Below are 22,351 nucleotides of genomic sequence, written 5' to 3'. Positions count from 1 at the left end.
TGTTCTGACATCCTCGCTAGTCTTATGCACTTTGGCACTGAGAAGGCTTGATCCACGATCGTTCTTCACATCCACAGCTACGAAATGCACTGAGTATCTGCTCTTGCACATTGGAGCAAATGTCGATCCCACCAAAGATAGTGCTCGACGGTCTACGATAAATTTTACTGAGTCGGATGTTCATTTCCGCCTCGATCGCTTCACTCCATTTTCCTATGTGCTTTTGCTCAGTCTGCAAAACTCCTGGGAACACTTTTAGACTGATGGCCGTGACCATCTCATGTTTCTGTTCTAGATTCAATAGTGACTCTAAAGAACCAAACATGCTGTAGAATCCTAGTGCAGTCACTAGATTCACCTCTGTTTCTCCGTGGCAATCTGCGATCAGCTCCGTTTCCATTTTCGCCTTCATCACAATGTTCCCAAACAATATCGTCAACTGCTTGTGTTGTTTCTCCGGGGCTTTCACGCAATCCAGCCCTCCACAAATGTGACCTTCCAGTCCACAGACTTCTGCCAGACAGCTACTAGGTTTAATCCAGTCCTCTGGTCCCCAGCCGGGCAACTCCACTTTGTCTCCCCCGTTGCTCTTAGAGGCTGTTGTCATCACGTTATAGATGATGTTAAGATCACGCAGGTTACAGTCTGAATTTAGTTCCCTCTGTACATCTTGTGTTGCACGTAGTATCGAATCAGCGTTGGGATTAGGAAACCATGATGGTCTCATCAGTTTCCACACCACCATCAAGCTCGTTCTCAGTAATTGATCTGAGAATCTCAATCCAAACTGTACTCGTTTGTAGGATTCTGGCACTGAAGGTGCAGCCACTTTTTCTTCCAAGACTAGTCACAGCTTGGCCTGTTGATTAGCAGCACTTCTAATTGTTGCAATTCTCGACGTCGAGAACCTTAGCAACACTGCTTGATCGTAATCAAAGAAGCAATCGCGTATGTCTTCACTTAGGAAAGGGTTGTACGCTATCCCTATGACTCCGGGCACGTAACTGTATGACTTCTTACTGATCGGTCCACATTTTTCACTGGATTTCGGCAGTGCTCCCATAGATTCCTTGGTGAGCCTCAGCTCCTTGTTTCAGAATCTCCTTATTTCATCTATTTTTCTCATGGGTTCTAGTTCCACGGGTTCTTTCAAGTTTACTCGCAATGGTTTGCTTTGATGCATATCTAGCAGTGCTAGCAAGAGTAAGGATTTCACTCGTTCATCGCCTTCTCTGAGCATCTTGACACAAGTGTTCCATACTGGCACTGAAATTTGCTCTGTCATGAACCGGATGAAACAGAGAGCGTCTCTCCGCTTCGCGCACTCTACTGCTGCTCCCTCTTGGGTTATCAGATCCCTCATGCTCGTCATCAGGAATACCTTCTCTTCTTTTGATCTCTTCCTTTCTTCTGAATCATATTCCCCGCGAGTCAGTCCGATCATGCACCAGGCGAACCTCAGTTGTAATTCAGTTCTCACGTAAGATACTGCTATCAGAGCATGTATCTTCGTCGTGGTCCTCATTTCTTCATCGAAGTACCGTAACACTACTGCTTTCCATGGAAGGCTCGCCAACTGATCGATCGTGTCTACCTGCATCACAGACGACGACGCCAGAGTCCAGTATGCCTTCTGCTTGAGGGTGGTGCCTTGCATCATAGTCTCCAGATAACCTCCCATGGCACTTTTGTCTTCCAGAGCCCTTAAGTGTCCTCTGGCCGAATTTCTGTACTCCAACATCTCCATGTATCCACTGGCGGGTTCATCTATTGATACAGTCTCCGACACTTTCAGTCGGTTGTGTTCTACTGGGAGTAGCTGTCCTACAACGCTTCCTTTTCCGTGGTTCATGGGAGACGGTTTAAAGTCTTTCATGGTACTCTCTCCACATTGGCTGAGTATTGCCATTTCCAATATTGCTCCAGTCAGAGTGCGGTCACTCCTCTTGGATTTATAACCGGTTGATTTCATCCCTGCCATGAGAAATGGTGGCACCATCGCTACATCAGTCAAAATTCTGTCTGTGCAGGCAATCGATCATCAACTTACCTCAAATCCATAACTTCATCGGCTCGTTTTCTTTTCGCTGAGTTGACAGCTTTTATCGATATTTCCGAATCCACCTTCGTCTTTCCCGCTTTCCTCGATACCACCTTGCTCCCCAGTTTCATCTTCATTTCATTAATCTTATCAATCACTAATTTTGATCGCATCGAGTTCGTCAAGGACTTCCCGCATTAGTGGTCGGTTGAGACCTAGTTTCAAAATGGACTGGGTTCCGTAGCTCTGAACTACTGTCCAGACTTCTTCCATGAAGGCTACTCTATCCAATCTACATCCCGTCCTATTTTCATGGTCTCGGTGATGCAACTCCTACTCTTCTTTGGGTAATGTTCCCAAAAAGGGTACTCTGGCAGCGCCTTCTATTCTTCTCCTCCTTGGTGAAGGAGGTTGTCTTTAGAATTGCTCGGAGAGCCGTTCTCCGGCAATTTCCGGTTCTTTTCCACAAAAGCCGACGGAGGTTCCAGCGTGGAAGCACCTTCGTCTGCTGGTTCAGTCGTTTCTAACGTATCCACGCCGTTTTCAAAATCACTGAGGAAATTGAAGTTTAGGCTGGATACTCCTCCTGTCGATGCCTTATCGTCTTCCTTCTCGGGTTGATCGGGATCCGGTTGCATAGGTTCCTCCGATCGACGATTTCCTCCCTGCCCATCTTCTCCTTCTGATTTATCTTTCGAATTTGAGGGCCCTTGCTTTTCAGTTCTTGCCACTTCCGGAAATTTCGGTATGACTAGCCTGCCAGCTGACTGATCTTCCTCCTCTCCATAGACTATTTTGATCTCCTCATAGCCAAAGGATGCTAGGAATTTTCTCGTCTGTAGGTTTCACTCCGGTTTCACGCTCGTCAAGATCAGGGAGGCCTCAGGTAATTCAGCTCTGCCTCTCATCCTCATAGGAACTAAATTCAGTTCCGCCCATTCCCTGTCAAATCCCCCAGGCTTCGGAGTCGCTGCATTGCTTATTCGCCTTCTCGTTGCTTGATCCGGGTAAGCAAATTGCGTATGCTGTAACACTGCGGCATTCCTGCCCACAAAACACGGATCCATCGTTTCCGCGAATTTCGCTACCCTCCTATCATATGTCTCAAACGCTCTCAAACTAGGAGTTTGCACTACGGAGACTGCTCCGAGCAACATCCTTCATATCAGAGGGAATTCAGGGATTTCCTCTGGTAGCTTCTTGTAATCACCCCAACCTTTCGTCTCTTCTCTCACCTTGTGGAATACTTCAATGTGCCCTCTGTCCACTTCTCCCATACGATCACGGAAGTGATCTTTGAGTTGACGACCGTCATGTCTGGCTCCGATACTTCTGCAAACAACAGATCTTCGCTCATGAGTTCTCGCAATACGTGCTGCTCACACCAAATCAGCGCACTCCCGTCCACTGCTGATATGAGGTTCAGGTGCAGCACCGACCTCCTGTATGCTTCCACTTTAACATCAGGGAACGCAAACGTTGTTGCTGGTCCATAGATGACCGTCACGAACTCCGTGGCTCCTCTGATCAACGCTAAGGGACTGGTCCTCGTAGCTAGGCTCAGATCAGTTAGCAGGGGCATGCCCCCAACATGTCATCGCACGTCTTCCTCCCTCTCAATCGTCTCATCCTCTCCTGTTCCAAAGCAATTCTGCTGCAGGAGATACTGGATAAGAGTATGTCTCAAGTCTCTTATCTTGTTCCAGGAATCCGTGATTTCTTCACGTCGAATTTCCTCACATTCTCTCTCATCTGCTCTGGATAGCACGTCAAATTCATCAGTCCTCCCAAGTTTCCATGTGTTATCGCAATCAACGTTAGAAGTCCATCTAATCGCAAGTTCTGAATTCCTTCGGTGAGCAGTACCATCGGTCCTTTCGCAAAGTTTTCTGCTCCAAACGTCACGAACAAGGCTAGTAGTTCAACCATTGATACTTCAACTACCGTTTGGAGGAATTCTTTTGTCAAATATCGAGAGAGTTTTGGGTAACTTGGCACACTCTGTTTACGAACTCCGCTGCCTTTTTCTCAGCCTTTTCGGCCAGGTTCAACTCCTTCACTAAGTAGGCATGAATCTTCCTGGTCATTACTGGGCCATGCTCGAAAGCATCCGCGCCCAATGCCGCTACTCGAGGGTTTAGGTGCAGCCACTGGTTAGCCTCTGGTTTGGTTCTCAGAACCATCGTTTTCAAGTGAGCTCTAGTCTCCTTGGAGTTCTTTCTTCTCTCTCCTTCCTCCTTTACTTCCCTTCCTTGGAACCATAAATCGGTTGACATTGCTACGATTACTCGATGGTCATCGTAAATTCCTGGCTTTAGTTTGAGTTGTCGACTGAAGTTGGACAGTTCCAACCCCAGCACTTCGTCCAACACTAGCATGTGTAGTGCATGGTCCTTGAATCCTCTCATCGCATTCGAAATATCCGACCACACCGCAAGTAATTCAGCCCTGAGTGGCCTCGGATTCTCTATTTCTATCTCGCAATTTGGGGTCGATATGATCACATCCTACTTCCATTCCGAGAACAAAGTCACAATCGCATACACGAACTTCACTAGGGAAATGTGTATATCCCGGAGACAGCGCGAACATGGCTCTCGGTGTTATCCTAGTGAAGGCACCCTCTTTCAAGGTATCTTTCACTTCACTCATTCACTCGAGGATATCTACTGTCGCTGGCCATACAGCGCTTTCGGCCGTCGTAGGTTCTCTGAGTCTGCTCAGGAAACCCCTACTGTGTAGATGGTCATTGATGCTGTGATCGGATGCATCTCTGTCTGTCTTTGTACCCCAATTGCCATCGACACGGATTGCATTAGTTCTAGGTCGAACGCTGCCAACATTATAACATCGGGCCAAAACAGAGACTTGGAGGTATATACGAAGTCTGAACTCGCGACTATCATAACCTTAGCCTTCCTCATTTCTGCTTTGTCGTATGCAGCAAAGATGGATTTGTCTTTCTTTATCGCCTTCAACCCACCGTATCTCTGAACATCACCTTCTTGATTCACTTGCTTCGGGTACGCTCATTCCTCCACGTGGCCTGGGGTTGCTTTCACCTGCCTGAACATCTTTACATGTTGTTCAATTGGTGCCCTCGTCGACAAGAATCTTCCAGGTCTTTCCTCTCGATTTTTTTCATCGTGATTTAGTCTCACGTCTTGTAACGGTCTTGCATTCACTGGACCCATTGTATTGTTCCAGGGCAGTCCCTCTAGATTTGCAAACCTCAATGCAGTCGTAGAGCTGAAGCTTATGCCAGCAGCTATTAACCAGTCCACGCCTGTTATCGAGTACAATCCGCTGACAGACAATCTCACTCCGTTCAGCATACTCAGGGCATCTTCTGCAAAGCTCACCGTCTGAAGGTTCAGTGTCATCAGATCATCCTTGTACATGTGCCAGGGAGAAGAGATGGGTCTTGACCACATCAAAGAGCTCATATCTGGGCGTCGTTCCTTTCGACTGGTACTCGTCGTCTCCGGTCTCGTGTCCAATCTGGAGGTGCTGGTCGTCCCCGCTGTCGGGTTGACAGGCCCTAGTCTTCGTCTAAGATTGATGTTCCTTCTCGTGGGCGCTTCCCCCAATTGATATTGTACGTCCGTTCTTTGCCCTGGCTCGCTTGAGCTCTGCGGCCTATAGTTCGTCACGGCTGGGACCGTTCACAAACGCGTTTCCAAGTTAGGAGGCACAAAGATTGAAATTGCCGGCTTCTCCGATGTCTCTTCCTTCTTCAGCACTCCCGTGTCAAAGAGTTCTACTTCCATTTCATCTAATCGCTCTTGGAAGACTCGGTTCAACCAGGCTTGTCCTTTGATGCTATCAAAGTGGATCCCGTCAGTAGTCTGTCTGGCCTGATTTATAGCTCTCAGCTCGTGTTCGATATCCATAACGATCATCCGTCCAGCGTTCCGACCTGCAAGATTCCTTAGAATGTTGTTCCAGCTGATCACTTCCTCATTGTGTCTTCTCCCTGTCGCTGTCAACGTTCTCGTGCTCATTGCAATAATGCAGACGGTCAGTACCTTGCAGTTGAACTTCTGCAAGAGAGTAGTAAATAGGCACACCATCATCGATTCCCATAGTGCCTCTTCCTCATCTGAGCTTCTCGGTACATTATTCGTCCCTATTCGGATCATTACGATAGGGATGCTCTCGGGGTTCATCAGCTCCACCATCCGTAGTAACTGGGCTATCGTCGCACCTCCAAAAGCCATCGCCCCAGTTATCCAGGAGGTCCTCAAGTTTTAAAGCACTCTGACCAAGCTAACCCCCAGTATCAGATGTGATGTCCCATTTGGCGGTTGCTGCAGGTTTACTGCTGGGTTCCAAGTCGCTCGATTGAAGCAGGCTCTCGGATCCGTATCCGGAACTCCTGTGAAGCTATACCTCAACTGATTGTTCTTTTGCACCTCTATCACTCGGGACACTTTCTTTGCCCGCATCTCTCGTATTTTCCGGTCCGGGACCCTAGAGTTTCTCGTTGGTAACGTTGCATCACTAAATCCCTGTTTGGTTATCACGTCTTGGGAGAGTTGTAGTCTGCCCGTGTCGCCGATTTTTCCAAAGGGTGCAGCCACCCCGGAACCTGGCGCATTCCTGTTGGCAACCAACCGGCCAGCTGTTTCTATCAGCTTTCTCACCGTTTGCTCCACGACTGGGTCACCTAAGGTATCACTCGGGTCCGGGATCGCCACTCGACCAGTTGTCACTGGGAGTCGCGTTTCCGTCGTCTGACTCATTTCTCGAGGTGTCAAGAGTCTCATCGGGGACTGCCCACGAGTAGTATTCCTTGTAGGTGTCGCTTTTTCCACGGCTGTCAACGCTAGCCGCTCCGATCGCTTTTTGTACTCCCGCCTCAATCGCTCTATTTCTTCACTCTGCTTCTTGCTACAATCCTAGAACAGTCTCTTCCACTTTTCTCTAACTTCTTCATACTGAGCATGGTCTTGGTCATTTCATCCAGCTCCTTCTTGGTCTTTTCCAGTTCGTCTTTCGTCCCATTTAGATCTTGCATGGTTTCGTTCGTTTGAACCTCTTCTTCTTCTCTCGCCCTCTCTGGTGGCACAGCTACTCTCAGTTGTGAACTAGACGAGGCAGCCTCGCTGTTCATTTCCAGGCTTAGGCTTGGTGGGCAAAGGCATCTCACCTGTTGGTAAGTCCTCAAACTTCCCAATCCAGGCTCGTGCACCAAGTCACTCCCTGAGAGAGCCCCGTTTCTGCAGCTCATCACTCTCATCTTCGGGCGGTCTAGTACTCCCCTTTCTCCATATGCTGCCATCAATAAGACTTCCGCCGGGCGGTCTTCACGGCTGTCATGCCCCAAGATGTTTATCAAGGCGGTCAGCAACATGACTACCTCTGGGTCCTCCAGAGCGAAGTCTCGATCCATTAGCCGACGATAGATCGCATCTACCATCGGTCCTCCATATGCCTCTGCCAGGTCCATCAATTCATCCAAGTTAAAATTGTCCATTCTCTCTTCAGGTTTGGTTTTGCTATTGATTCAATAAATTGAACTCAAAAGAGTGATCAAATGATCAATCAGGATCTGGAAAAGAGGTCACGAATATCACACTTGTCAGCTTTAGACTAATTTCTTGTTAAAATTTATTTAAAACAGTCAGATAAAAAGATTTTGATTTTAAAGTTTTTTGAAATCAATCCGTTTCTAAAATTTTGGAATTCGACCTAAGAAAGGACAGTCCAAACCTTGGATCTATTCCTAAGATCGTCATTCAGTTGTTCATGGTCACTAACTCCTTCTTACCCAGGGTCTTAATAACATAACACATAACATAACATAACATAACACACATATCACACACAACACACTTTCAGTATGACGCCCTCTTGTATGCCACCTAAACTCAGCCTATACTTAAGTAATAATTCTTATGTAAGTATACTTGTATATTAGTATCAGAGAAGATTACGTGTATCGGCGCGTACAGCTCCCGTGGATGTAATCGTCCTCTGTTCAGATCGTAAGCTGGAAGCGAAAGCGTCTTCACTTCCCTTTCCACAAGGAAGTCTCTCAATCTCTTCAAGGACAAGACTAGGTTTTCCGGGTCCACGTGCCGCTTCTCCGTCGCCCTCGTCGCCAAGAAGCAAAAGTACTTTCCCGGTATTTGTGACGCCGCCGGAGGCACGGCTGCTACGCCCCCTTTTCCTGGTCTTTGCTTCCAAAGGAATTCTCTGTTTTTATATTCTCTCTTAAAGTCCCCTGCTAGCGCTGTCCTAAAACTCATGTCTGCTGTGATTGCTATCTCACATATTCTATTTGTGAGTATGAAATCGCTATCTGTCAGTATTATGCTACTCGAATATTCATTTGGGATGTTAAAATATGACTCAACTACCCTCCCTATGTCCGGTTTCTTAGGGCCCTCACCTGTTTCTGCTTCTAAATCTCCTGTTTCTCTTGCTATTCTAAATTTTTTTATTAATAATTTTTCAGTGTCGATAAGTCATATCCCTACACCCCGGACAAAATATCCATCAACCTCCCCCTCGATCGCATACCGGATATCAAGTCGAGGTTGCAAACCGGCTGGATTGAGTAATCGCCCTTCCTGGGCAGCCCAGGAAGGATCCTCTCGTTCGGTTTTTATGTTTTTCAGGCTTTCACGATCTACATCTTGGATTGTGACTCTGGTCTCCTTTGGGTCCGAAGTCATTTCGTTCAGCCACTCCAAAACATGCGGATTCGTCAAATCTTGTTCGAAAGATCGCTGTTGCTCGTCGTCGAATTCTTCTTCGGGTTTCGACCGGTCCACGATCCATTCCTCATCATGGTCATCAACTATGTCGATCTCTTGCGACACAGTTATTCCTTCTAGACCCACTACCTCTTCCATTATCTTCTTAAGATCTATCCTGTCAACTACAAAGTCGTCACCGTAAGGGTTATATTTCTTCTTGGATCTTGTCCTGTCATTCTGTCGAGTCTGTATCGTAAATGGAAGATCTGGTTCCAAATTCTTTGGGACCTTCCTTTGTTCGGGGTCTTGCCAGTCCTCCTCCGCGTAGGTTAAGGTTTCATCATCCGCCCCAATCACCTCGTTTGGATCCATGTCCAGTGGTAGACTTGTTATTTCCTCTACGACTTCATTTCCATCGTTCTTTTCCCTGGTGCCCTCTTCGTTGACCTCACAAGCAGGGTCCATCATTGGATAATCCCTTTCTTCCATGTCTGCAGGTATACACCAGTCTTCTGTCGATGGGTGGTGTGACTTAATGATCTCGTAGTTTGCGGCTCAGCCAGTACTCAGTCTATAAAAGCGGCCCTCCTGGTGCACTTCTGTAATCATGAAAGGTCCCCTCCACTTTTTAGGAGCTTTTTCGTTCCTTTTGGTGACATAACGTTCTGAAATACCCATACGTAGTCTCCTACCGAGTAAGCTTTTGCACCCGCCGCTTTCTTGTCGAATGTTTTCATCTGCCTTGCCTGTGCTTGCTGAGTATTTCGTATACAGAAGTCGTTCAACTCTTGCTGACGTCTAATCACATCCCTTACATAGACCTGTAGAGACGTTTTCTATTCCTCATATTCTGGTTAGAAGAAAGTCAAGGGCAGAGACTTCTCGTGTCCGGTTAGCATCATGCGTGGAGTAACTCCGGTGGTGGAGTGTTGCGTGCTATTATAAGCTCCATCACCTTTGGAAGGTATCTGTCCCAATCGGTTATGTACCTGGAACAATATACCCTCAGCATCGACACTAACGTGCGAATCTGCCTTTCCACTAAGCCATTCGTCTGGGGATGGTATGTCGTGGAATGAGATTGAGCAACTTGTGAGCGTCTCATAAGCTCTTTCGTAAGTTCTCCCACGAAAGCTGTTCCATTGTCCGATTGAAATGTCATCGGACAACCATGTCTCGCTATCCACGTATTGATCAGGTGATTTCACGTCTCTTCCGCTGAGGCAGTTATGCAGGGTACGGCCTCTGCATACTTCGTGAAGTGATCTATCATGATCAAGACTTGATTATAACCACTGTCCGTCATTCATATCTTTTGGTGATCTATCTGCACCACCTCGTTGAGGTCAGACAAATCGATCGACTGCAAAGGAAATCGCAATTTTCTTGGATCCTTGACTTTTTGGCATGACAGACATGCTGATACCCACTTCTCGCATGCCTTTTTCATTCCTGGCCACTCAAAGCGCTTCAGGATCATCTGATATACTCTGTCGATTCCCTGCTGGCCCATCTGATCATGCGACCTGAATAAAAGTTCTGTCTGATAGAGTTGCGGCAACACTATCGCGTGTACTTGTATAGCACTTTCTCTTCATCTCTTCTCTTGCAAGCCACGATCCCATCTTTGTTTAGATATAACCGTCCTTCCTTCTGCATAAAATACTGTCTCAGAATGCGGTAACTGTCTTCCTCCAGTTCACCTTTGTCCGGAGCACCATTTTCTATCCACCTTTTCAGGTTGCTTGTCATACGATCATTTCTCTGCGCTCTTAGTAGGTCCGAGAGTCTGTATCTTGCCTTCAAGTACGTCTTCATTACCCTCATCTGACTATTTAGCTCATTGGGCTGATGCGTGTCTTCTTCCATCTTAACGCACCAAATCTTTGCCAACGGCTGTGTTTCTTGTTTGAACGGCTGGAGATCAGTCCTGAGTACCTCTTTTTGCGGCAGCAAGCTTATCGAACGTTTCGATACTGCTATTGTTTTCAGATCATCTGCTTCGTTGTCAAAGACTCTTTCACCTGGTATGAGGTAGCGATCACTTTCAGGGTCTTGATACACCTCCCTGTCCAGATCCCTCGCTCGAGTCTCCACTAGTAGTGTGTGGATCGCTATTTCTGACAGTTCCAATCCCGAGCTCGAGTTCCTGTCCGAGTAGGTGTCATTTCCTGAGTTCCGAGAATTATCATCTATTGAAAAGTCTGTAACGGAGCCTGTTCCCTCTCCTGGGTCAGCTCTCTGCGTCTGCTTATCCACCTGAGCTTCCCGGCAAAATTTTAGCTTCCAGGTCCTGTTCCCCATCGGGAACCTTCTCTTCTACAACAGACTCCCAGGACAAATTTTTTTGTCCCGGGTTTTGATCCTGAACTCGCCCTCTTTCTTCACCGTCAGTCTCCCCGGACAAATTTCCTTGTTCCAGTTGAACTCACGATAATATTTGGCAAACCCTAGGAAGCTCAAGAGTTGTGTGTCCATTCTGGGAGCCTTCCATGTCAACACAGCCTCTACTGCTTCCGGGTCCGGCCTCACGCCATGCCTGTCCACCATTCTTCCTAGATACTTGATCGAATCCCTAAGGATTTCACAATTCGATGGTTTGTATTTCAAGTCTGCTCTTTTCATGCATCCAAAGACCTCATCGAGTCAATCAATGTGGTCTTCCAGGGTTGGTGTTGCTATGACCACGTCATCCACGTAACACATCTCAAGATTCCCGTACTTCTTCGTCACTCTGGTGAAAGCCTGAGCCATCAGTGTTTGAAACGTGGCCGTTGCGTTGCACAATCCGAAAGGCATCCTCTTCCACTGGTACTGCCCCAATTCACACGCGAATCCGGTCTTTTCTCTGTCCTTCTTCCGCAGAGGGACTTGCCAGAAGGCAGAACTCAAGTCCAGTGTGGTGATGAACTTGTCATCGCCAAGTTTAGAGAGGCTCTCGTCTATCCGCGGTATCGGGTACGCATCTTTTTTTTGTCACCGCGTTCAAGTAGCGAAAGTCGCAACAAAACCTATGCTGCCCCCTTTCTTTTTCGGCATTACTACCCCGCAGCCCATGGCGATTTCGAGGGTTCTATCATGTCGTATTCGTGCAACATTTCAATCTCCACTCGGCACGCTTCCGACCTATGTGGAGTCATTCGTTTTGCGCCTTCCTTGTGAAGAACGGTGCCTTCCTCTAGTTCAATTTTGTGTTCGACAAGGTACAACATCCGATATCCGCTCTATGTTTTGAAAATACATCCGCGTTCCGATTTAAAACCGCTCTTAATAATTCAAAATCTCCCTCGCCTATTTTCCCTTTTATGTGTTCTATTTCTGGCAACACCGGTTTGTCAGATTCTAGTTCATATGACGAGGGGCGTTCCGGAAACTTTGAGCAGCTCGACAAGCCGTCATCCGTCTCAGACTTCATTGAAAACAGTTTATGAATCGATTTGAATTCATTAATCTTTTTTAAAGTTTTATCTTTATTGGCATGATAAGGACAGTCTTTCACATTATATCTCTTCAAGTTATGTGTTTCCTCATAGTCGGTCCTCATCGGCAAAGCGTAACCAAGTTTCTTTCCACGCTGGATTGAAAACGCGGTGTCCAGTGTGTTGAATAACACACTGACACACAGTCCGTTTCGAGTTACCGAGAAGCTCCGGCCTAAAATCACTGAACTTTGACTATTTGGGTTCGGTACCAAACAAACATGCTTACTATCACTTATCGAATTCGAATTCCTCAGTCTAAAAATTGCCACTACGGCCTGTCCCGGCTGTAGTTTTATTTTTCTATCTAAAAAAATCGGTACCTTGTTTTCATCTGTTATTATTCTATTATTTGGTTTCTTAACAAACTTACAATCCGGGTTTCTGATCCTTATTAGACCGTTGTTCAAGTCAATTATCACATCAAAATTCCTGACAAAATCTCTGGCCAAGATGAATTGGTCGGCGTCGTCCAGATTCTCTACTACCAGGAAGCTCATCCAAAGATCCCGTCCTCCCATGTGGAGAACCCGTTATTGGTGTTCTTCCGGCTACGTAAATCGCTCCTCGATTGGCTGCAGCCAGTCGGAGAATCGTCGGAATTAGATCTTCCCTCGTGAAGCCCATTCTTTCCCAAGATTTTATCGGCATCACGCTCACCACTGTTCCTGTGTCCAAGAGCCCTGTGACTCCGATTTTCCTACCATTGGCGTCGAGCAGATGTGCAGTCACATCTGCTTCGTATCCAATGGGGACTGCGTCTTGCTCCATCATGGCGTCATGGCCTATCCTACGGACTTTGTATTCTTCTTCACCCAAATAAATCTGCCCTATTTGGTCACTGTCTGTTGTCACATATGTCCTAGTGTAGATACTGATTCCATCTACGTTCAGCATCACTTGATACGGTCCATAGACTTTCACGTAGCGCCAATGAAGCTTCTTTATGCGAGGGCCACCCGTGTTTAGTAGCACTTGCACAGCTCTTGACTCAGTGCGTGGTTCCACCTGCTTCAGATAATCTGCATATGTGTCCAAATGCATCAAAGTGAACTCTGATGGTTCACTCAGATTTCCGAATACCTGGTGTTCCGCTACCGAGGTTATTGATTGTATTTTGCTTCCCTGTGGAACCATACCGATTTTCTGCTCGGAGATCACCTTTAGTTTCATGCTCAAACTACTTGGTGCTTTTGTTTCTTCGACTTCTGATGCCTCGAAGGTATTCAGCTTCTCCTGCAGTTTCTCAGTTTCCAACTCGAGCTTCACTTTTTTCGATCTCTTTCGTTACCAGTTCCTGCTGGACTCGATTTAGAGCATCCCTCGCGGCTGCCCTATAATCGATCTTGAAGTCATCTGCCGCAGTCACTGGTTCCGGTTCACACGTATCTTCCTTTACCGCTTGCATTTTCTTCGTTGCCAGCTCTTGCGGTTTTTCTTTTCTGCGCGCCTCCGCCTCAGTCAATAGGCTAGCCTTGCTGGCTTTCACTCCCGATAAAGCTTCCTCATGCCTTGGATGCTTGATGTCTGCTACAGCATCCCAAAATGTCGGACAATCAGAATTAAAATGACCTTCAAGGTTGCAAAAGAAACACCTCGGGCCGAATTTTGCATTTCTCCTCTCATGAAATCCTCATGGTCGATCTCTGACGCATCTTCGTCCTCGAGGCTAAAGCCTATTGCTTTCATGCCCTGTTTGTAAGTTGGGCATGCTGACATATGATGGTCCGTCGAACTGCAATTTGCAAAAGAGCGTCTCTTGTCCATATCGTCCCTTTGTACCAGTTGTTCCCTTGGTTTGCTGGCCCGTTGTTAAAATCGCCATAATTGTTCTTGTAATATCCAGATCTCGAAGTAGGCTTCAATAAAAGATACTATTTTGATTTGAGTCTCAACTCCTCTGGTGCACACATTGCACAACACTCTCAAACAATGCACCAACGTGCATTGGTTGAGAGTGTTGCGCAATGTATTGCCAACATTGTCCGAAAATTATCAATCTTCACACCATTGATGAATTTTGAGGCTACTGCCAGGTTCAACCTTCTGTTCGACTCATCTGGTTGGCTACACCTTCTCAGCATCTCTAAATTGTCCAGAAATTTGTATATCATCTCATCTTCTCGTTGCCTCCGCTTCACGAAGCGCATCATGGCTTGGTGTCCCTGCACTCCTGAGACAAAACGATTTAACATGATCTCAAAGATTTTCTCAGCAGTGTCCAGCTGGTACTGCTTTTTGACCATCATGCAGTTCAGGGCTGTCCCTTCCAAGTTACTGGTTAGCGCACTGCATTCTTGCCTTTCTGACAAGTCCTCTTCCTCGAAATGCAGTTTCATTACTTCTATCCAGGTATCAACACAGCCATCAGATTCGTCTTTGTAGCATCTTGGTTTCATGAAAACCCTTCTAGACTTCTCGCTACGTTCATTGGTTCTAGATAACCTCGTAAGAACGTTTCCAAAGACCTGTTCAGAGCTTCAAAGGCTGTGGCCATTGAGGCAGCATCTCTTGAATGCCCCGCCTGAAGATCATCACCCCCTGATAAGGGTTCTGTATTTGATACTTCCCTTCTGTCCGAATCGCTGATATTGTTCCTCCCTTTACTCGCATCACTCCTCCCTGGGCTCGCATGATTTTGTTAATGGAATCACTTCCCCCATTCGCATGTGTGCCTTGCGTCGGTCGTTCATTTGAGGTCTGTCTGTAGCCATTTTAAACTTCCTCTGATGTTTGGGCCCCATGTTCTATTATTCCCTGTGGCATAGCCTGATGAATGCCTCTACCTCTCGTGGATCCATATGTCGTCCTTCTGTTCTGTTGTTCATTGAAGTTCACCCTCGGCTCCCTTTTGGCTTCTCCCAAGCTCGGTCCCCCTTCTTTTGATCCACTCCTGCTGCCTAGCAGCCCGTCCAGCCTATCCATGATAGCCTGAGTTTACCGCATCATCTCATCTATCTTTGTGTCAAGAGTCCCAAGAGTCTGCTCTTGTTATGTTCTTAACTTCTCCATGTCGTCTCTCAACCGTAACTCTCTTTGCTCCGCCTCCCCTGTCATTCGCCACAAGTTCTTCACCAAGTGATCATCTGTTCTTTCCTTCAAGCGTTTTTCGCTTCTACCAATTTCTTGTCTATTGCGGTTTATTTCTTCCCGCAGACTTTCTCTTTCGACGTGGACTGCTCTTTCAATTTCACTCATTCTTATAGACATCTGTTCATTTTGTTCTCCTATGCTGCCCACTATGTTTGTCAAGACTTCTTCAATTGATGCTCCGTTATCTACTAGTGGCATCACAAGTGGCGGTGTCACCCTGTCGGTCCCAGGTAGCTTGGTGCTAGTCGATATTCGGGCTTTAATTCTCTGCCTCGAAGCCATTTCATTGTCCACCTCTGGATCCGCCTGTGCGTTGCTTAGCCCTGTGTTTCTATTCTCCCCAGTTTGCATTTCCGAATTCGTCATACACACAAAGTCTCCTGACTTGCCTGTTGTGTTTGTGGTTTTGCTTATTGTCCTCACTACACCAAAATGGTCCATGGTACCAGTCTCCCTGTCGGTGTATGCTTCATTCTCCTGAGTCGAACTATTGAGGCTGACTCGAGATCCAAAATCAACTTGCTCGTCATCGTCCTCTTCTTCTTCCTGGGATTCTCCTTCATCGCCTCCACCCGCTCCCATGGTAAATGGAAAGATGTTTCCGAAAGTGTTCTTCACTCTTTCTGAAAACGATGAGAACTTTGCCTGTTTCTCCGTCACGCCTGCCATCATGGTGTTGTCTGTGGGTGATCTTCTAGTTGCCACTATTTCAGTAGAGATGTCGGACAGTTCCGACATCTCTTCTCGGTCCAGTGTCCCGGTGGAAGTGGCAAAATCTTGGACTTGTTCTACCGGAGTAGACTCACCCGCCAGCCTTCTATTTCCTCTCCCCTCCGGTCCATATCTCTCCTGGTTCTCATCCATGGCCTGGTCTGGATAGACCTCCACTTCTAGCATTGTCTTTCGCTCTTCTGAGGACTTTTGACTCCTGGTCTCAACCATTCTGCCTGAAACCGTCTCCCCTTTGTCGGTCGGGGTTCGTGTGATCCTTTCCACAAAGGGTCATTCATTGCTTTTCTCTGTTTCTCTGGTATGAATTTTCTAGAGCTATCACTTAGTTTAGGTATCTTCGACTTGTCTAGACTCATTTTCAATTTATCACTTCTTACTGCCTATACACTCAAATCGATTGCTAGTGTCTTTTTAGTTTGACTACTGATAATAAAAACACAACACAATAAATTCCAAAGTTTCTATTAAATAGTGACTACAAATCCTTGTATGTTATCGCAGACAGCGCGTATACAATTTATTCATAATAATCGATTATTAGTCGTAAGATGTGAGAGCTAGCACAGTATGATGATATCAGTCTATTTAAAAGATAGTGTTCTCACTACCCAATCAAGCACAAATATTATTGATTTAAAACCATAAACAACAGAAATAAGAATTTTTTCTATGAAAAACGTATGTTTTTTGTACTTTTAGTCAGTCGCAATACAATAGTCGAACTTGTTTCTAAAGAAAGAGCTTTACCTGCTTGGTGCTGCACGAAACAGACAAAACTTGAAGGCAGTAATTTACTCAAGTGGGCGTCTATTGCACCGACCGAGTCCTGTTTTACCTATCTGCCTTCGGACTGCCCGAGCTAGACCTACTAAAATCCTCAGGGCAATCACTTTTCTCAAATCAATCCACACCAATGAGTTACACACTCTTGTTTTTTATTTAGACTTAGTGTCGCGAATATCCGAGTTTGGACCTGTTCTGTTTTGGTCTGGTCTTTTATGAGAGGCAAGCTACCAGTGCAGTTACTGGTTCCTAGACTGTCTTTTATTAACCTAATACCTCTCACTACTATCTTTTCTTCTGTTTACCTAAGTCCTTAACAAAAATAATAACCCTCCGGATTGACAAAAACAGTACCCCTCCGGATTGGCAAAATTGGGACCCCTCCGGATTGGCAAAAATAAGACCCTTCCGGATTATCAAAATTGAGCCCCTCCGGATTGCGACCCTGCAGGTTTGCAAAAATAAGACCCCTCCTGATTGGCAAAATTGAGACCCCTCCGGATTGGGACCCCTCCGGGTTTGAAAAAATAGCTTCTCGGAGACTTTCTAAATCCTCAACCGATACCCTTCCGGATACGTTCTCCGATGTTATTATGCTGTTCGAAATAACTAGGAAGGTTGTATCTTCTTTACCAAGACCCTTCCGGATTGCAGTTAAGCCTCTTATTTGACAATTCACCTTAACGGTGAAGGGTCTTATAGCTAGCCTTTTTTTGACTTGACTAAAGTTTTCTGTTGCCCTTAGCCTTCCCTTTTTGTCTAAAACAGCATAAAAATGCCTTTTTTAACCGTTACCACGTTTTGGTAGGGGTGTAAGGGCTTTCCAAAATTTTTTTATAAAACATGAAGGGTCTACCTTCCCGATTTAGTGAATTTGCTAAAAACTGTCTCAAAAAATTTTCACGCTTAATTTTTTGAATAATTGATGTTTTTATTGGTAAGCTCAGATAATTTCTGATGTAATGGTACCAAGATCAACGCAAAAACCCTATCTAAAACGCTCTAGCTGAAAAAGTTTGCAAAAAAACTATGCTATTTGGACCCCTCCGGATTGATGAATCCACTAAATCAAACACATTAAGTTCGATTTCTCTGTAACCCGGAAGATTATCGGCAAACGGGTTTTAAAACCGGTCGATTCACTAGTGGACGTTGTCCGAACAACACTTTTCACTGTCCTAACTCCAAAATTTCCAAAAAAAAATTTTATTTTATAGTGTTCCGTTTTTTCAAAAATCACGAAAATTCGGTTTTTGGTACCCAAATAGTTCCAACCACTTCTGAACTAAACTCAACCGGTTCTACCTATTATACTAGTACAGTTACAATGTAACACACTTATTTGGTGCTTTTTTATTTCAAAAAAATTGAAATCTCAAAAATCGCGATTTGTGGGGGGATCAAAATGTCGCTATTTTGACCCTAAAAACCGGTCCGCTTATTGTGTTTTTCACTGAGAAACGACATAAGAGTATTAATATTGGCTGTATAAGTATTAATACTATTAATACTATACCCCTGCGGGTTTGTTCAATATCCGAATTAAGGTGCTTAACTCGGAAGTTCGCAGTTCGTGAAGGGTCACTACAGTGCAGCACTGTCGAGCCCCCCACAGGTTACAATCTTATTTTTGTACCTAAAGGGATACAAAACTTGTTAGCGATACCCAACAGTCGATTGTTGTTGTCGTTGGGCCCCTTCTTGTTGCTCCTTGAACTGCTTGCCGTAACAGTCTTCTCCGCTAATCCCGTGACCCTTCCGGATTGAGCGCAAATTAGCGTTAACGTGCTTAAATACCCAAATAACCCTACAGTACAAACCTCACAACCGGGCCACAAAGTTGATCGTAACGATCCTGACTGATATAATTGCCTGTAACAACAGTGTATCTAACAACAACAAACGGGAGGGTCGGATCAAATCTCGTCTGGGGGGATGATTTCTACTGAATTTCTACTTTTTTACTGTTTTTGGTTTTTTCAGTTAATTTTTTTTTGTTTTTTGTTTTTTTTGGGTACTATACTACTTTTTGTTTGGTTTCTTATATATCTTTAAGCATTTTTGGTCACAAACCTCTCAGGTAACGAGGGGACGGCCGATCCCCCCACCCTTCCTGGAACGTGGATTTTCGGTCTTAACTTGGTTAAAAAGCTATTCACGGGAATCCGGAAGGCTTCCGTGTTCCGAATTAACCTTCTGCCCCGGCGGTTAGGGCCTATTAAGGGCGCGGATTGCTCGTTAACGGTTCTGCCGGTCATGATGTTAAAAAGGAATAACAACCAGGAGCGCCATAAAAACATCTATGTAACATTCGCCCGGAAGTACATATCGTCGGAAAATAAAGCTAGCTATAAAATGACTGGCTAGCGTCTCAACAAAGCTGTACATGCTTTTCACCGTCTCTACCAAAGCCAGTTCTTTTGGTGGTCTTTCTAACATCGGGTCGACAAAAACGTTACTGCTTTCGGCTTCGGTCAAAACACTCAAATTAGTTTAATTATATGCGAGAATAGTGAGCTCATGGCTGGGTCTCAGTATCCCCAGACCACGAGGCCACTCCTAAAAACAGGGCTACTACTAATCATAATATTACCATTGTTTTTGTTTCAATAGATAAAAATCATCATCTCCATCGAAGATGGATCAACCCTTTCCCTTTACTCCTAGCTTCTCATTGTCAGAAAATGAATCCAGATGTTAAATAAATTCAATTCAGGACATAACCAGTAAGCTAAAATTTCGTATAAAATAGTTCGAGTTCAGGTCTCGAGGCCCCTCCGGATTCCTGAATCCGTGGAAATAACACATTTATTTCCTCTCTGGAAGGCTGGTTTCCACCCTTCACCGTTGGTGTGAATGGCTTCGTAACGATTGTAGCGACACAATCGTTACAACTCGGAGCGGTCTCTGTCAACTCCTTGATTTGTTCAATTCTTATTTTCTATTTCCCGTTGCTATTTCTGTCGCAACTATTGTTCTGAACATACCAGAATATTCTGACCTTCACAGTTTGTCTATTTGTTCAAATAACGTCGCTAATCTGCTAAAACTGCCAATTCTCAAGGTCAGCGGCTAATAACTCGAAATGGCCTTTTTTGTCAGTTCTGGTCGAATGTCACACTTCCTCAAGCTGTGGATAGCATATTCGATTCCACACTTCTGGCCTAAGCAGAGTTGAAAGTTTTTTCCGATATTTTTAAGGTCTGATTTTATACATTGGGTGATTTTTTTGCCAATTATTCTTCTCAGAACCTCACCTATACCAATGGGCCGTACCCCTGGATTTTTGCCCAGAAGTATCAGGCGACACGAGTTGTAAGCTGTTAAGTTTTCATGTGGGACAACTTCACTTGCTATTGTATAGGATAGTTTAGCAATTGTTTTGCAAAGCTCAATGGATCTCTGGTTGAAGTGAAATAACGTCCTTCTCCGTTCCCACGCATCTAGACCTGAGGGACCGTGGCTTCCGTGCCTCTTCAGGGTTGATTTTCCAAAATCTTGGCTTTTATTTGTTCGAATATAGAGGAGTGGTATGGCATTGTGTCTTCATTTAATTCGGTTGTGTAGTTAGTGTTCGCTGTTTTGGCTGGGGGGTGTTTTTCTTTCAGGATGTTAAGGACTGTTTTTCCTTCAATGAATTCGTTTAGGGGAAGTACTCCTTTTGTTTTCTTGTCTGAAAGGCAGCCAATGGAGGCAGATATTTTGCCTGTACTCATTAGTTTATCGAATTGATTAACTTCCTCGTTTACTTCGGACTTCTTCTGTTTTGGAGGTCTAATTTGGAGTATTTTCGCTTCAGTGAAAGTCAAATAGGCCTTGCTTCCATTAAATTATAAGACATGGATGTATGCTTTGCAAATGACACTTCATATGCCTCCTTTTCGGAGGTGGCGTTTGCAAAAATGGCAGTTTGTTTGATCGGCCATAATTTGGCAGCGAGGAGGATAATTTTATGGTGAATATATACAAGTTAGCTGCGCGAGCAATAAACTGAAAATTTTATTGCCATAAAAGGAAAAATGAATACCATCTTTACAAAACATATTAGCACTAAAAATAACGTTTAGTTGGGGGAAAAATTCAAATTCTTGAGTGGTAAAATGTAATAAAAACGCAAAACAAAGGGTTATTTAAAGCACCAAGTTTTCTGTTTATGAACTGTTTATTTGCAGAGAGGATGGTTTTGGGGATAATAAGCACATTTGTGTTAAACTTATGAATTATCAAATTTATTTAAAAAAATCTCCAATCACTAGCAAGGTCAGAAACCGTAGATGAGTTATCATTAAAGTCGGCTACTATAGTAACACAGTTCAGTTTCTGCGAGGGGTAGTGTGAGACAGTAGCGGCAAGGTCGGCTAGTTTTGCACCTCTACACGAGTGAACGGTGGCTCCGACATCTTTGGTCCTTGAGGTTCCTATTACCAATTTCCTGCTCCACTTGGGTAGCCACTTCGGCCTCTACCTCGGTAAGGACATTCACTAAACAGGGTACAAATCAGACAAAACAAGGGAAAGAATAGATTGTTAAATCGATTGTGGAGAATTAGATTTAACAAACAAATAAAAAAGAAATGAAAGTAATTAGAACCTGGTTTTTCACGGGTGGAGGTTCTGGCGGGGATGTCCGGGTAGAGGGGGTGTATCGCGGCTTGACGAACTTGTCTCTAAATTCCCGTACCAGGCTTTTTTCTTACAAGCGTACCATTATGAGCGTATCCTATCACATGAAACTATTTAATAAGTTTATCAAAACAATTAGTCATGGATGTTAAAAAGGAAAAGAAGGTCAATCAGTTGACGATATAATGATACTGGTAGCAGGTTCACCTCTCGCAGGGATTCATCGTACGCCTATTGTCCAGCGGAGAAGCTTCTTTTGGGAGAATCATTCTAGTCCACAGCTGGGGCGTTATTGAGTACTTTACACTCGTGCTCTGCTTTTCAAAGTCGCTAGATTTCTCGTACACACTTGAGTACGGAGAAGGCCTTATCAATCATCACTCTGTGGCTAGACGCTTCCACCATTGACATGTGTAGCGATAATGACTCCCACAGAAGTTTGCCATGACCGATCACACCTAGGATTTTGCATTCATTGGCACAATATAGGCTTCACTCACCGGAAGTCCCAGTTCTGCTTGCAAAACGATTTTCCACCTCCTAATATGCTTCTGAATCAATTAGTTGGAGGTTATGTTTTAGTGGAAGCGATCGGTTTTAGCCTTGAAGACGAAAAAGCGTCGGTCATAGATCAGGGAGATTTTATAAGAGAATTAATTGTAAAATTTGGCCCCTGGTGTTTTTTTGGCAATTTTGAATCAGATTGCCCGCAATTTTGGGATGCTGACAACAATTATCCGAGGCTTGAAGAGGCTCTATCAGGCTTTACAGCCGGCAAGGCACCCCTGATGAGTGAGGCGGAAGCACGGGGGAAGGCGAAACCGCAGGAGCTGACTATGAAGGAGATACAACTCGTTATAGAAGAAACGAGTGGAACAGAGCCTAAAACCGCA

At 45.0% G+C, this 22,351-nt stretch overlaps 1 protein-coding gene across 3 annotated transcripts in view; it reads right to left on the bottom strand.

Annotated features, from left to right (window-relative positions):
* LOC134855180 (uncharacterized) overlaps positions 1-21,587 on the bottom strand; it is a 92,045-nt gene extending 70,458 nt beyond the window's left edge. For 2 of the 3 annotated variants that reach the window (XM_063871608.1, XM_063871610.1), the window contains exon 1: positions 21,567-21,587. The gene's annotated coding sequence lies outside the window, so the exon portion shown is untranslated. The remainder of the gene's footprint in view (positions 1-21,566) is intronic. The other variant, XM_063871609.1, reaches the window with a different exon arrangement.
* Positions 21,588-22,351: the final 764 nt, after the last annotated feature.

This window comes from Symsagittifera roscoffensis, chromosome 10 (genome assembly GCF_963678635.1).
Source record: "Symsagittifera roscoffensis chromosome 10, txSymRosc1.1, whole genome shotgun sequence".
Lineage (NCBI taxonomy): Eukaryota > Metazoa > Xenacoelomorpha > Acoela > Convolutidae > Symsagittifera > Symsagittifera roscoffensis.
Note: the sequence above shows the minus strand (reverse complement) of the source record. Positions and strands in the feature narration are given on the sequence as shown.